At 44.5% G+C, this 16,130-nt stretch overlaps 2 pseudogenes; one reads left to right on the top strand and one right to left on the bottom strand.

The window, feature by feature from the left end:
• The window catches only part of LOC112068449 (nucleolar complex protein 2 homolog), a 63,579-nt pseudogene extending 60,798 nt beyond the window's left edge, over positions 1-2,781 (top strand).
• A 1,318-nt stretch (positions 2,782-4,099) lies between these two features.
• The window catches only part of LOC112068439 (sterile alpha motif domain-containing protein 11-like), a 28,636-nt pseudogene continuing 16,605 nt past the window's right edge, over positions 4,100-16,130 (bottom strand).

Here is a 16,130-nt window from a genome sequence, read left to right as displayed (position 1 = left end):
AGGCCTGCTCCATGTAACCATCCAATGAGCAGCCCACTTCCACAGTTAGTGCCTCCCCCCACAACAACAACACTACTTGGCGTATTTTGGCACACAGGAAGACACATCAACATCACACCGGCTTCCCCTTACACAAGAACGTGTATGCATATGTGCTGTTGGTGAGACTACTGGTCTCACCTTGCTGGCTATCAGGTCAACAAGGCGGTCATTTCTAGCAATGTACAAATCCTTGTATGAACAGCAGCCATTCACAACATGGGCAAAGGACTCCATTACATTTGACTCATGTAGAATACAAATTGGGTCATGGTTTGCAGGGTACCAGAGTGCTAGATTATATTTTGTTGGTAGAACTTGCAGCCTCGCCTTAACAGTAAAGGTGAGAATGTCCTCGCCAATGGCAGCATTCTGGTACATGGAACGGGGAGACAGAGTGGTCAGCACAGTCCAGAGCAGTGAGTTTCCCCTGCAGCCTCAGGCCAGTCCAGTGTTGCAGTAGCAGGATCCGTCTGATACCAAGGAGTGTTGTCCTGAATGTAAGATGAGATGTTCCATCCTGGGTGACAGAAACCTCCGCAACAACAACACACACACTCACACTCATTAAAGCATAACACACACACGCACATACTAAAGTACAACATACATATTTAAGCACAGCAAAACTAGCCTTCAGACAAACTCACTCGCACAGACAGGACACAGGTGGCCATTTTACTGAGGAATTTGTAGCTGTCTGAAGTGAGGCCTGCCTGCTATCTCTCGGCTAGTTTCTATATTTAGGCTGCGAGGGAGTATAAGATGTGTGAAATTAGCTGTGGTAAACTGTAATGAGTATTTTGTGCCATGACTCTAATGTATTCTGAGCTCCATCCCCATGTAGGTTATAGGGACTTCAAATGTGGTTAGATTCTACCTACCTACCTGCATGAACATACCTCTGGGCTCATATTCATCAAATGTATCAGAATAAGAGAGCTGATCTAGGATCAGGTCCCCCGTGTTCATTTAAACGTATTCATTATGATCCACAATGAAAGCTGATTCTAAATCCGCACTCCTACTCCGAGACACTATGAATATTGCCTGGTATGGCAACTGCTCGGCCTCCGACCGCAAGGCACTACAGGGGGTAGTGCATACGGCCCAGTACATCACTGGTGCCAAGCTTCCAGCCATCCAGAACCTCTACACCAGGCGGTGTCAGAGGAAGGTCCTAAAAAATGCCAAAGAGTCATAGAGTGTTCTCTCTGCGACCGCACTGCAAGCGGTACAGGAGCGCCAAGTCTATGTCCAAAAGGCTTCTTAACAGCTTCTACCACCAAGACATAAGACTACCCGGACAATTTTACCCATTTTTAGGCTGCTGCTACTCTCTGTTTATTAACCATGCATAGTCACTTTACCTCTACCTACATGTACATATTACCTCAATTACCTCGACTAACCTGTACCCCCTGTATATATTGACTCTGTACCGGTACCCCCTGTATATAGTCTCGTTACTGTTTTTTATTGTTGCTCTTTAATTATTCGTTTTTTTTCTTTTTTCTTTGTATTTATTTGTTTACTTCAGTTTATTTAGTAAATACTTTCCTAACACTTATTTTTTTTCTTAACTGCGTTGTTGGTTAAAGGCTTGTAAGTAGCAATTCACTGCAAGTTCTACACCTGTTGTATTCTGCACATGTGACAAATAACATTTGATTTGAATACAGGCCCTGAAGTGTTCAAAGTGTAAATTATAAGTGTATAACATTAAACCTATCTTTAAAGTTTTGTATCTGACCAAGTCCAAGCTAATGAGTATTACATTTTCACTGGTTCTTAAAATCCTATCTCTCCTTCCTCTTGCCAGACAAAAAGGAGGGCTCTGACGACGACGATGATCTTCTTCAAGAGCTGTCTGACCTGAGCAATGACGAGGGGGCGGAGGAAGACCAAGATGGCGCCTCAGGTTTGTGGACTGGCTTCTCTCTTACAGTATTGAACAAATATGCACTTTTCACACTACTGAGGGGTGCGAAGCCAAGATATACTGTGCTGGCCTGGTTATGTATWRTCTGTAGTTACTGGAACCGTACTAGAAAGGACAAACTGAAAAGAAACTGGCAGCGTAGGATACAAGCCAGCACAGTACGTTTTGGGTCGGCACACTAGTGTGAAAAGGGTATTGCAAGACATACAGGCCCGGTCCAGAAATGACCCCTAGCCACCTACCACTTTTGATTTGGCAGATCGGTAGGGAATATGATGGGTGTGTGCAAAATGGGGATGCCTCCACCTAGCCTTCAAATTGAGCGCAYGGTATCTTCCAACATATTGTTCACTTCTATCTTGTCTTTTATTAGGAAACCTGCCATTTTCTCCACTGAAATCAAACCCATTGTGGTCACAAATACCCACCATCACGTGTCTGAATTTTAAATCCATTGCTGCCTGATATTAGCACTCATTATTTACTTGGGAAGTATTGTAGAGTGATTCTTTTCTCCACATAGTCCAGTAGACATTTTTCACTCTCACTTAAAGGGACAATCAGGGATTGGTGCATCCTTTTTTTGGACTTTGTTGTTTGAATCCCAGATTGCCCCTTCAAATGAATCCCTCCTTCATGAGCTTCCTTCCTCAATAGATGGTGGTAATGGTGAGGATGACGATGTAAACTGGGTTAAAGCCTCCAAGGCGCCAATGCAGCTGTCCAGCGTGGTTCTGAAAGAGTTGTCCGAGGGAGATGAGGACTTGGTGGAAGACCTGGAGCTGTCTGACCAGGGCTGAGAGACAGAGAGAGAGACACACACACACACACACACACACACACACACACACACACACACACACACACACAAACACACACGGTTGGGGGTGGAGAGGAGTAGAGCGTTGGCTAGTACATTTAATCATTACTGCCTTCCTGTTGGACACTTTTCTACATTTATTTTATTTGACATATTTTGTTTTAGTTTGCTCCTTCAATGTGTACAGCACAAACATGTTCTTGTACAGTTATTGTACATTACAAACAAATATGAAATACTTCTGAGACTACTTTGTTGGTTTCTGTGTGAAATACCCTACTGATGCAATGCTTTCTCATTTCAGTGTACAGGATTATGTAGTGTTGGTGGGTCGTAGCCAATAATTGCGTACATGAGCACCTGTGTTTCCCTGTTTGAACTTTGGTTTCCTGAGCTTTTACCAGGATGGAATTTAGCCATTTGTTAGAAGAAAGGTATTGACTACACTGTGCTACGCTATTCTATGGTGGGCTGGACCCGGCTGTGCTGGGTAAGGGGACAGAGGGAGGCTTCAACCCGACAGGCGTGCCAGTCTTCTCTGCCTGCCAGGCGTGCCAGTCTTCTCTGCCCAGGCGGTGAAGCAGAAACAGACTGGCCTGTTTCCCTGCCAACCAAACCCCCCGCACACTCCCTCCTCCACCCATTCCCTCTTTCCCCTCTCTCTAGGCACGTGTGTAGGTCTGAATGGACTGGATAGGTATAAGAAAAATGGCCGACATTCCACCTTGCCTAGCAGCAAGACATAACTGATGCTGCGAACTTCCTTGACTAAAGCTCTCCTCTTTATGCAGTGTTTGCAGTGTTATCTTTGTGTGCATTCAGTACTTGTACACGATGGCAACCAGTTAAGTAGAGCTGAAGACCAAGCCAATGAAAGCCCAGGAGTGGCCCATAGGGGATAGATGTGTTTGACAGCTTCAGTGGAAACTCTGTTTTCTTTGAAGGCTAAAGGTGGGTGTGCGCACTCGCGTGTGCACTTCTCTTTGTGTGTACGTATGTATGTAGGCGGAAGGGTCAGGTTTATCCCCACAGGCAGGGAGGCCTTGGCCTGCGGCTGAACCTCACACTGACAGCTGGTGTTGACCTGAACCATGCCCCCAGGGGTCCACTCCCCTGCAAACACACACACACACACAACGACAGGGAAGAGCACACACACAGGGAAAAGCAGGGGATCAGATACTATCAGAATGTCACTGCTCCAGCAATACAAAGCAAGCACACACCATCAAGCAGTCAGAGGAAACACACTAGAAAATGTATTCACTGATAAGGGAGGAATAGGAAAAAGCAGTCGATAGGTTCTGTCGGATTTATTTTACCAAGTGGCGAATAGAAAAATAGGATCAAGACAAAACAGTGATGGGAAATCTAGACCATTTTAATTCATTGCTTACACATAGTTTAAAAAAAATCCTTAACAAATTCAAAGATTTGCATTTAGTGCTTTGTGCCTTTTCCCTGCAATCAAGGCAAAACAAAGTAAATGTTCTTTGGAATCCATTTTGAGGACTAAGTATTATACATATCTGTTCATCTAACTACAGCAAAAGTCCTATAAATATTATTTCCTAATTTATATTGCTGAAGTAGCATTTAAGATTGGGGCTTCTTTTAATATAAAACGTTTGAAGAAAAAAAACTACAAACAAAAAAGTTTGGAACAAAAGTACCACCAAAAGTTAGCAAGTCACATTTTGTTCAGTCATAAAGATTTTTCCCCATGCAACGACATTTAATTTAAAAACATGTGTAAAAGTACCATGTATGTAACCTACAGGATATTTTCAGCGTAAGCATGATTCTGTACAATTCGGCATGTTTGTATATCCCACAGTAGTTAACACGATTATGCAATAACATTAGCCCTATGAGCCGAAGCCACCGTTTCGTCACTGTCCTGTATCAGTAACATTTGAGTGTGTCAGAGAAAGAACTCTGCCTATAGGCCGATGGCTTATGGGCACAACTGTGGCATGTACCTAGAACACCTTGTATAAAGATTCCCCCATGCTTCACCTTACAAGGAGTCTCCCTTGTCTTTTAAAGACAGTCATATGAGGTACTGGGCCCACTGGGATCTTTTATGTACCCCACCTCTCCCTCTAAGACTAGCCATTTTGCCCACAAAGCAACAAAAAAAATAACACCAGAAACAAACATGGAATATCGTCCCTTATTTCACACATCTTTGGTTTTGGACTGTGGAATGCATAGTTGCAATAATGAAGGTTTTTTGGAGTCCCTTTCAGTGTATGCTTTCACTCCAGCCTCCAGAATTCTCAGTTCCTCTGAGCTGTTTGGGCTCCTTAGACTGGGAGTGAGAAGAAAGGAGGGGAGGAAAAGAGCGAGAGAAAAGAGGGAAGAGGCGTCTCTCTTTTAAGTGCCGGGCGCCGCCGAGTATGTTGGGGAGCAGACAGAGGGAGAGAGGGGCTTCCTTCTTCAGCCAGGAAGAAAGAGTTTCCGGTAGCGTCTGTCTGACTCAGAAGAATGTCGTAGTTCTGGGGCTTTGCTCTTTCTTTGGCAAGCTGTCTGAGACCAGCTGTCTGCTCTCGCTCTCTTTCTCCCTCTGTCGCTTCATCACATCTCTCCCTCCAGCCCACTGTTACGTCTTTGGATTCTGCTCGGCTACAACCACAGTGGAACTCGAAGTTGATTGGGCTGCTTTGATTAGTCCCTTTAGTTCATTTTTATTTTGTTCACTTTTATATTTGTATTTTTTTGTACAGTTTATTCCCCAACCCCAAAGGGAGATGTATGCCCAAAGGGGGAGGAAGGGGGTCAATTCAATGTCTGTTACAGAGCTTTCTCTGTACCCGTCTCCCTCCCTCCCTGTGCCTTCCCTGTGCAGCCAGTTGGGTCCTACGAGGGGGTCTTGGCCGCCTCGTAGCCCCCCGACACAGAGCCGTTGGCGTTCTCCTGCTTGGGGGAGGAGTGACACGGGGGCGGGCCACTGTAGTGGGAAAGAGCTGCTGCTGGCGGTGGAGAGGGGCGCAGTGGGAGCGCCAGGGGGGGTCGGACGGCAGGAGTCCTGTCGGGGGGCGCAGGGCAGATGGCGGGAGCGCCAGCGGGAGCGCCAGCGGGAAGCTGGTCATGTAGAAGATTCTGCCAACGTGCCGTGCCACCTGAGGAGAGAGAGAGAGAACGCCACATGCCGAGGTTAAAGCTGCTCAGCTCACAGTCTACATTCCAAATGGCCCTGGTCAAAAGTAGTGCACTATGTCAGGAATAGGGTGCAATTGGGACACACTTCATGTCCTAGTGTTCTACTGTACCACCAGCCTGAGAGAGGAGAGAGGGTTAAGGGCTACGGTACGGTATGCCTGACAATCTGTGCACCGACAATGGGCCGCACATTTAGACGCTACACTATCTATCTGCTTTGGCTAACTACGTAGTCACTACTAGCTTCCATCACTCACAAACACACTCACACAAACACCTGAGGTTACTCACACAAGAACAGTCTACTCATACAACAAAAATAGGAACTCTGAGGCTGCACACACACACACTCCTGAGGTGATGGTCCTGAGTGTGTGGCCAGTCAGTGGTTTGTACCTGAGAGCGTATCTTAGCGCGGGGCCCAGCTTCAGTCCCATGATGTTGAGCAGGTGCTCCTCCGTGAGCAGCGGGAGGGTCTCTCCGTCGATGGCCTGCTCCCGAAACACCTTCAGGAGAGACACAGCCACTTCAGCCAGAGCCGAGACAGACACACACACACAACACTCATAAACACGCACAAACTCATGCATACACGCTCACACAGAGCACACACTCACACAGAGCTTGCATACACACTCACACCATTCTCAATCTTCCAACAGTGTGTGTGTGTATAACATTAAGGGGACTGTGGTGCTGTGAGAGAAACAGTGGTCTTACAGCTATAGAACCAACTAGAAACCAACTCTACTCTACTAATAGTAAACGTCTGATTGAGGTGACAATATTAGATACTCTGGTCCAAAGCCTTACTCTGCCCTACTCTGCTCTTCACACCAGCCTGACCCTGTTCTCTCTCCTCTCTCTCTCTCTCTCTCTCTCTCTCTCTGGTTGAAAGGGTGGATAAACCAGACCCCTGCCATCCTGCTCTGGTTCTTACCTGGTTGTACTCGGCACAGCCGGCCAGGCCTCCCACGAAGCCACACACCTCCTCCACACTCCACTTTCTGATGTCCTCCACTGGGGCGCCGCTGAGTCCTCCCGTCCATGAACATACCTCCCATACCACCTATGAGAGGAGAGAGGTAGAGGGATGTTGTAAATGACTAAGTAATATTCATTAGGGCACAAATTAGTGTTTATTATTGGCAAGTTCAGGTCGTTCTCTCCTGTTTCAGTCCGTTTTCTTCTATTTGGGGGCCTGATGAATACGACCCAGGACAGACCTTGACAGCAGCCAGCATACACCCATTTCTCCAGCCAGCATACACCCATTTCTCCAGCTAGCATACACCCATTTCTCCAGCTAGCATACACCCATTTCTCCAGCTAGCATACACCCATTTCTCCAGCTAGCATACACCCATTTCTCCAGCTAGCATACACCCATTTCTCCAGCTAGCATACACCCATTTCTCCAGCTAGACCCACTCCAGCTAGCATACACCCATTTCTCCGTTTAATTTCTCCATCTCATTGTCCAAATCATGCAATTCTCTTTCACACACACACTTTTTCTCTCGGACTGTTGTTTTGTCCTCGCAGTTGTTTTGCAATTGTGTAAATGGACATTATATTTAATTGCTTTTAAAAATGTTTGCATTTAATAATATTTCAATTCACATTCAAAAGTGATCCATGTTTGCTAATTCTCACTGTGTTGTGCCTAACTACTCCCTCTCTCTTTTCTCCCCCCCACCTCTTCTTCCACATGGTTGTGGTGATAACCCTGTGTGTAGAGGGGTCAGGGGTCAGTGGCAGGGCCCCTTCCAGGGGGAGGTCTCCACGCTACAGACACAGAAAGAGTACTGCTAATGTCTTTCATATGCTGCCCATGGGGTGGTTGTGTGTGGTGTGTGGGTGTGTGTGTGTGTGTGTGTGTGTGTGTGTGTGTGTGTGGTGTGTGTGGGTGTGTGCACATGCATAGGTGCGTGTTGGCTCCCACTGCGAAACTGGCCGTTTTGCCTCTGCTTTCCTAAGCAGTTTCTGTCTGTGTTGTCAAACGTTCAATTCTCTCTATTTAATAACAGTCATTAGACACAGACAACTCAAACCAGGTTTCTAATTAACCCAAACAGAGTTGCTCTAATATGAAGGTTTGATTCTGTGTGTATTTGCGAGTTTAAGCTAAGGTGAATTCAAATGTCCTCCGGAGATTCAATGATTCAAAACCTCTTGGTGTAAAGGTTAAGCGTTGTCTTGACATTCGCTGGATTRGGATTCACGGCCAGTTCAGGACTACCCCCTACATTAGTGTCYGAAGTGGGCTGGAGCCTGAGGCCATCCGAGAGGCATGTACACGTGAAGGACATGGTATAGAGAAGTGTGGGGATACACCCTCCCGAAGGACGGGGTAGTGTAGCGACCTTAACCCAACACCTAGCGAGCTTGTCAAGAGTTGCAGGTGTTGGCTTGACAGTTGCTGGACCCAGGTGCAAGCACCGGTCGATGCTACCCCCCCGAATTCGCTACAATATACTTTCATGGTTGGTTTCATTAGCTAGGTTTCCATCCAGTTTGTTATATATTTCCATGCTAGTTTTCTAAAATATGCTTTTAAAAAAATGCACATTTTCCCACCAGAGGTGTGTTTCTATCCAACTGACTTGTTCCAGATTTAAAAATCTGTGCGTCATAACATAATGCACATAAAAAGCAATTAGTCGTGGAACTTTTGATTTACCGAAAAACAAAAACAAACGTTTGATGTGTTTCCATTCTATTTTTATATCTGTCTATGTTTCTGGCACAAAAAAGTCTGCGATAAACAGCAAATGTTCCCACTCTGGTCTTGGCACTTTCACTCTGGCCAACAGCTCGCAGATACAGTTTGAAGGGTACATGATGAGGTTATGGGATAAGAGCAAGATCATTTGTCAATTGGCAGCCAAGCACCGATCATCATGTCACCACCTTACAAATGAAGACCCTCACTAGTTATTGGAAAGGTGCATCAAGCTCATCATCGTGTGAAGTTCATCATAACCTATTTCATCTGTAGCGTAGTAAACGGAATGTTTTTCGCAGTGGGAGGACTACACAACATAGCTTTGTTTGACTGCAAGTTTACTTCCACATGATGGTTATGTTAMCAATATTTGCACATAACTTTTTCGCCGGAATTGTCATAATCTATTTCACCCACAAAATAATTATCCCACCTTCTATAGCGTATTTTGTTGGACATTTGGAATGTTTACCGACCAATTTGCTGTTTCCAAAAGGCCTGCCTGCCATTTTTTTCCAACATGTACAGTCGTGGCCAAAAGATTTGAGAATGACACAAATATTAATTTTCACAAAGTCTGCTGCCTCAGTTTGTATGATGGCAATTTGCATATACTCCAGAATGTTATGAAGAGTAATTAATTGCAAAGTCCCTCTTTGCCATTCAAATGAACTGAATCCCCAAAACATTTCCATTGCATTTCAGCCCTGCCACAAAAGGACCAGCTGACATCATGTCAGTGATTCTCTCGTTAACACAGGGTGGTGAGTGTTGACGAGGACAAGGCTGGAGATCACTCTGTCATGCTGATTGAGTTCGAATAACAGACTGGAAGCTTCAAAAGGAGGGTGGTGCTTGGAATCATTGTTCTTCCTCTGTCAACCATGGTTACCTGCAAGGAAACACGTGCRGTCATCATTGCTTTGCACAAAAAGGGCTTCACAGGCAAGGATATTGCTGCCAGTAAGATTGCACCTAAATCAACCATTTATCGGATCATCAAGAACTTGAAGGAGAGCGAATCAATTGTTGTGAAGAAGGCTTCAGGGCGCCCAAGAAAATCCAGCAAGCGCCAGGACCATCTCCTAAAGTTGATTCAGCTGCGAGATCGGGGCACTACCAGTAGAGAGCTCGCTCAGGAATGGCAGCAGACAGGTGTGAGTGCATCTGCACGTACAGTGAGGCGAAGACTTTTGGAGGATAGCCTGGTGTCAAGAAGGGCAGCAAAGAAGCCACTTCTCTCCAGGAAAAACATCAGGGACAGACTGATATTCTGCAAAAGGTACAGGGATTGGACTGCTGAGGACTGGGGTAAAGTCATTTTCTCTGATGAATCCCCWTTCTGATTGTTTGAGGCATCCAGAAAAAAGCTTGTCCGGAGAAGACAAGGTGAGCGCTACCATCAGTCCTGTGTCATGCCAACAGTAAAGCATCCTGAGACCATTCATGTGTGGGTTGCTTCTCAGCCAAGGGAGTGGGCTCACTCACAATTTTGCTTAAGAACACAGACATGAATAAAGAATGGTGCCAACACATCCTCCGAGAGCAACTTCTCCCAACCATCCAGGAACAGTTTGGTGACGAAGAATGCCWTTTCCAGCARGATGGAGCACCTTGCCATAAGGCAAAAGTGATAACTAAGTGGCTCMGGGAACAAAACATCAATATTTTSGGTCCATGGCCAGGAAACTCCCCAGAKCTTAATCCCATTGAGAACTTGTGGTCAATCCTCAAGAGGCAGGTGGACAAACAAAACCCCACAAATTCTGACAAACTCCAAGCATTGATTATGCAAGAATGGATTGCCATCAGTCAGGATGTGGCCCAGAAGTTAATTGACAGCATGCCAGGGCGGATTGCAGCGGTCTTGAAAAAGAAGGGTCAACACTGCAAATATTGACTCTTTGCATCAACTTCATGTAGTTGTCAATAAAATCCTTTGACACTCATGAAATGCTTGTAATTATACTTCAGTATTTCATAGTAACATCTGACAAAAATATCTAAAGACACTGAAGCAGCAAACTTTGTGAAGATTAATWKTTGTGTCATTCTCAAAACTTTTGGCCAAGACTGTACATTCCTCGCWTAAATAGGTTGGATGGAAACATGGTTACTGACTCACCCCTTTAACTCCTCTTAATTCACCCATTTTTAACTACAACTTCTGACTCTGTTGGAGAGGAGGTGTAGAACCACTGATCTACCTCAAAGTGAGGTGAAGAATCACTGATCTACAAGTAGTATTCCCTGCCAAATAATCRGTTTTGTGCGATTAAGATTCACAGAACTACGCCTCCCCTGGCTCAGGCCATCCACCCGGCAAACATGCACGCATAACCAGGCATTGATTGATTGATTGGAGACAGCTTGTGTCAATTAAAGAAAATGTCATAAGATTTTCTACCTGCTGCAACAATAGTGGATAACGATGGAAATTCCGGTAAAAGCATATTGCCTCAAAAAGTGCACCAAAACACATGGCCCTACCCATGAGTCCTGGGGTGTGTTCAGTACGACAGAACGGTGTTCAATGTTTAATTAAACAGAAACGGTACTGTACTGAACGACCAGTTGAAAAAGAACGTGGTTATGGTGGCCCAGATGGCGATTGTGTATGGTGTGCTGCACGAGTTTTGAGATTTGAAATGATCACACCCATATTGATCAGGCCACACCCACCAAACGTGAACAAACATACCTCAGAGGCTGTTGAAGAACGCACCGTTTTTGTGAAATGTGTCGTTCAATACAAACCGACACGCAATTTAGCAAACGTTGAACTGAACTGAACGCACCCCTGCCTTCATGGGCTCGCAGGTTAGTGTTTTTCGTCATAAAATCTGATTTTAAACATAACCCTAAACTTAACCGTAACCTCACAGCCAACCCTAATGCCTACCCCTAACCTTAAAATGAAGAAATCATGAATTTGTACAATATAGCCAATTCTGACTTTGCAGCTGGCCTATCTAAGGGGAAATTGCTCAGTTCTGCCTCCAGGACAAGACTCATGACAATAAACATCAACCTGCTGGATATTCTGTCAAATACTGTACATCACCACAGAGAGCAGAGGAATGCCATCAATGCATTGACTCTAACTCTAGACTGTAACTCAATGTGACTGAAGCTAATGATGGAGCAGGARCTATCAATCATACAAGGCCAGACAAATTTAAAAACCACACCCACCAATTGGGAAAAGCAAAATAGGCTACATTTACTGGAAAGTGATTACTTCTGAACAAATGTAGAAAAAAAGTGATGTCATTTGGTCTGTTGTTTGAAAAATTACTAAGATTGTATTTACAGTTTGAAGTCGGAAGTTTACATACACCAAATACATTCAAACTCTGTTTTTCACAATTCCTAACATTTAATCCTGATAAACATGTCCTGTCTTAGGTCAGTTAGGATCACCACTTTATTTTAAGAATGTGAAATGTCAGAATAATAGTAGAGAATGATTTATTTCAGCTTTTATTTNCCTGTCTTAGGTCAGTTAGGATCACCACTTTATTTTAAGAATGTGAAATGTCAGAATAATAGTAGAGAATGATTTATTTCAGCTTTTATTTCTTTCATCACATTCCCAGCGGGTCAGAAGTTTACATAAACTTAATTTGTATTTGGTAGCATTGCCTTTAAATTGTTTGACTTGGGCCAAATGTTTCGGGTAGCCTTCCACAAGCTTCCGACAATAAGTTAGGTGAAATTTGGCCCATTCCTCCTGACAGTGCTGGTGTAACTGAGTCAGGTTTGTAGGCCTCCTTATTCGCACACGCTTTTTCAGTTCTGCTCACAAATTTTTAATAGGATTGAGATCAGGGCTTTGTGATGGCCTCTCCAATACCTTAACTTTGTTGTCCATTTGTTGTCCATTTTGCCACAACTTTGGAAGTATGCTTGGGGTAAATGTCCATTTGGAAGACCCATTTGCGACCAAGCTTTAACTTCCTGACTGATGTCTTGAGATGTTTCTTCAATATATCGACATAATTTTCCTTCCACATGATGCCATCTATTTTGAGAAGTGCACCAGTCCCTCCTGCAGCAAGCACCCCCACAACATGATGCTGCCCCCGTGCTTCACGTTTGGGATGGCGTTCTTCGGCTTGCCAGCCTCCCCATTTTTCCTCCAAACATAATGATGGTCATTATGGCCAAGCAGTTCTATTTTTGTTTSATCAGACCAGAGGACATTTCTCCAAAAAGTATGATCTTTGTCCCCATGTGCAGTTGCAAACCATAGTCAGTTTTTTTTTTTATGGCGGTTTTGGAGCAGTGGCTTCTTCCTTGCTGAGCGGCCATTCAGGTTATGTTGATATAGGACTCGTTTTACTGTGGATATAGATACCTTTGAACCTGTTTCCTCCAGCATCTTCACAAGATCCTTTTCTTTCGTTCTGGGATTCATTTGCACTTTTCACACCAAAGTACTTTCATCTCCAGGAGACAGAACGCGTCTCCTTCCTGAGCGGTATGACGGCTGTGTGGTACCATGGTGTTTATACTTGCGTACTATTGTTTGTACAGATAAACGTGGTACCTTCAGGCATTTGGAAATTGCTCCCAAGGATGAACCAGACTTGTGGAGGACTATAATTTTTTTTCTGAGGTCTTGGCTAATTTCTTTTGATTTTCCCATGATGTCAAGCGAAGAGGGAGTGAGTTTGAAGGTAGGCCTTGAAATACATCCACAGGTACACCTCCAATTGACACAAATTATGTCAATTAGCCCATCAGAAGCTTCTAAAGCCATGACATAATTTTCTGGAATTTCCCAAGCTGTTTATTAAAGGCACAGTCAACTTAGTGTATGTAAACTTCTGACCCAGTGAAATTATCCCAGATCTAAATATTGATATCCTGTCCACAGATACCCAACACCACATCCTCAATTGGCTAGAGCTCGATTCATGCTCCAACTTGCTCCGAGAATGGTTCACTTATACTGGTATTCGCCAACTTGCCTTAGGCTAATCTACCAACTACTCTTCTGATCGACGTAGCCTCACAGTGTGAGTCGACCAATGTCGGGAGGCAGGTCTCGTTGTGCACGGCGCCATCGCCTTGGTCAGATCTGCTGATGAGGGGACTTGCCAACAGGGTTCAATCTTGGACCGACTCTCTTCTCTGTGGGGGTACATTCATGAGTTCGCTCATTGGGAACTGCGGTGATTCCACTTTGTTTAATACCACCGTTACGCTAGACACGACACTATGTCAGTAATACTTCTCACACTTTTGAGAGGTGCTCTAAACAACCCTCTCAGGCGACTTTCAATGCATACAACTCTCCATTCCGTGGCTCCAAAACTGCTTCTTAATCCAAAGTAAAAAACCAAATGCAAATGCTCTTCAACCGATCGCTGCCTGCTCCCTGCCCCGCTGTCCAACATCAACTACTGTGTCGGGACAACCGTACTCTGACTGGTTCAGAATAACTGCGTGGTACAAACTACAGAATATTTCTAGCTTGTCTGGGTTCAAGACCTGTAACCATCATCCTTCCTTGCCAGACTCACATCAAACATGCTCCAATTCCAAAGTCATACGAGTTCTAAAAGGTATATTGCCCTTCACTAAATTGTCCCCAAACAAGCTCCGCGACTTTCTGCAATGCTGCAAACATACACTTGTAAATGACTGTAACCTATTCCACTGACAATCCTCGACGGCTTCGTTAGTCATGTTGACAAAACCCTTAACCGCCACACAACCCCTTACCCTGCCAATAAAGTTGGATGCAGTCTATCAAGTGCCATCGTTTGTCACTCTAAAGCGGTGGCGTGGTCCTGGATCACTTTGCAGCTGAACCTTATTGCTCTTAACTTCAACCTTGTCTCAAAAACACACTTAATTGACCGGCAGCTCAGCAGGCAAAATGATGAACTGGGCGCAAGTAGCATACCACGAATTCCTGGACTTTTCAGCTCAAGTGTTTCATAATGCATGCGTGTCCAATTTATACCCCCCCATAATACCCACCACTGGCGACCTGTACACTCTCGCGATCCGTTGGCTGGCCTGGCTGCTGTCGAATACATCCGTTACGCACAAAAACCACTGAGGTTGTCCCAGGTCCATCTTACAAGAACCCTGTCCATAGTAAAGTCACACCTTAGAATCTCAGCTCGCTGGTCCAACGCATAGAGAGCAGCCTACCTGTCATGCACGCTGTGCTCTCCAGACAGGTATATCTGATCTAGTACACCCCCCAAAGGACCACAATTTCTTTTCCTTTGGAACGCACTCATCCTAACCAGTTCCTTCATGCTGCTCACCCATAGACTTTGAGGAACGAATCTACAATAAATCTCTGAACTGGAAACAACGCTATCGCCGCTAACCTGGAGCTTAAAGCACACAGCGGTCAGAGCAGCTTCATTAGAATTACGTGCACGGGGGCCTGTACATAAACCCATCACAATTTATAGCCCAAGGACAACTTACCGGCATCAACCTTACTGTAATTTATTCTTACTTAATCCTTACTTTGCTCTTTGGCACCCATATTTTCTGTCACTACTTTCGCCACTTTCTTCCTGCAAACCTTTATACCTATCAACAAGTTTGTTTTTTATGTTTTTATTTTACTTGTCCGTGTTGTCCATATCTCAGCTTCCGCCGTCCATGGCCTTTTTAGTTTTTATTAATTTATACATATATTTGCTCTGGCGCTTATCAACAAATCGCCTATCCGGCTCCAGTTCCTCACATTGGGGTATATAGACTTCGGGTGTTCTTTTTGTCACTGTGTGCACTCTAGTATTGACTATGATGGTTTGTGATATTTAACGTCACAAATTGGCTCGTACAGCTAAGTGTGTGGGTGTTTGGTACATGTGTGTCGATGACTTGACTGTTGTTCTGTTACATCTTAGGGCCAGGTCGGCGAATTCTCGTAAACTGAGAACGTGTGGGTCTAATTGGACGCACTACCTGGATAAGTAAAGGGTTTAAAAATAAATAAAAAAAAATAACTAAAAATATAGGGCAACTCTTTTTTACTGTGTGCATATTAGATACCTTTTGAACCTGTTCCTCCAGCTCTGACACAAAGAGTCCTTATCTTTCGTTCGTGGGGATATACTATTTGCACTTTCTCACACCAAAGTAACTTTCATCTCCAGGAGACAGAACGGTCTGTCTCCTTCCTAGAGCGGTATAGACGCTGTGTGGTACCATGGTGTTTATACTTGCGTACTATTGTTTGTACAGATAACGTGTGTACCTCAGGCATTTGAAATTGCCTCCAAAGGATGAACCAGACTTGTGGAGGCTTAAATTTTGTTTTCTGAGGTCTTGGCTAATTTCTTTTGATTTTTCCCATGATGTCAAGCGAAGAGGGAGTGAGTTTGAAGGTAGGCCTTGAAATACATCCACAGTACATTATATTAATTACCTCAATCTGCACACAATGATGTCAG

This window comes from Salvelinus sp. IW2-2015, unplaced genomic scaffold (genome assembly GCF_002910315.2).
Source record: "Salvelinus sp. IW2-2015 unplaced genomic scaffold, ASM291031v2 Un_scaffold516, whole genome shotgun sequence".
Lineage (NCBI taxonomy): Eukaryota > Metazoa > Chordata > Actinopteri > Salmoniformes > Salmonidae > Salvelinus > Salvelinus sp. IW2-2015.
This window is presented reverse-complemented; position numbering and strand designations above follow the sequence as displayed.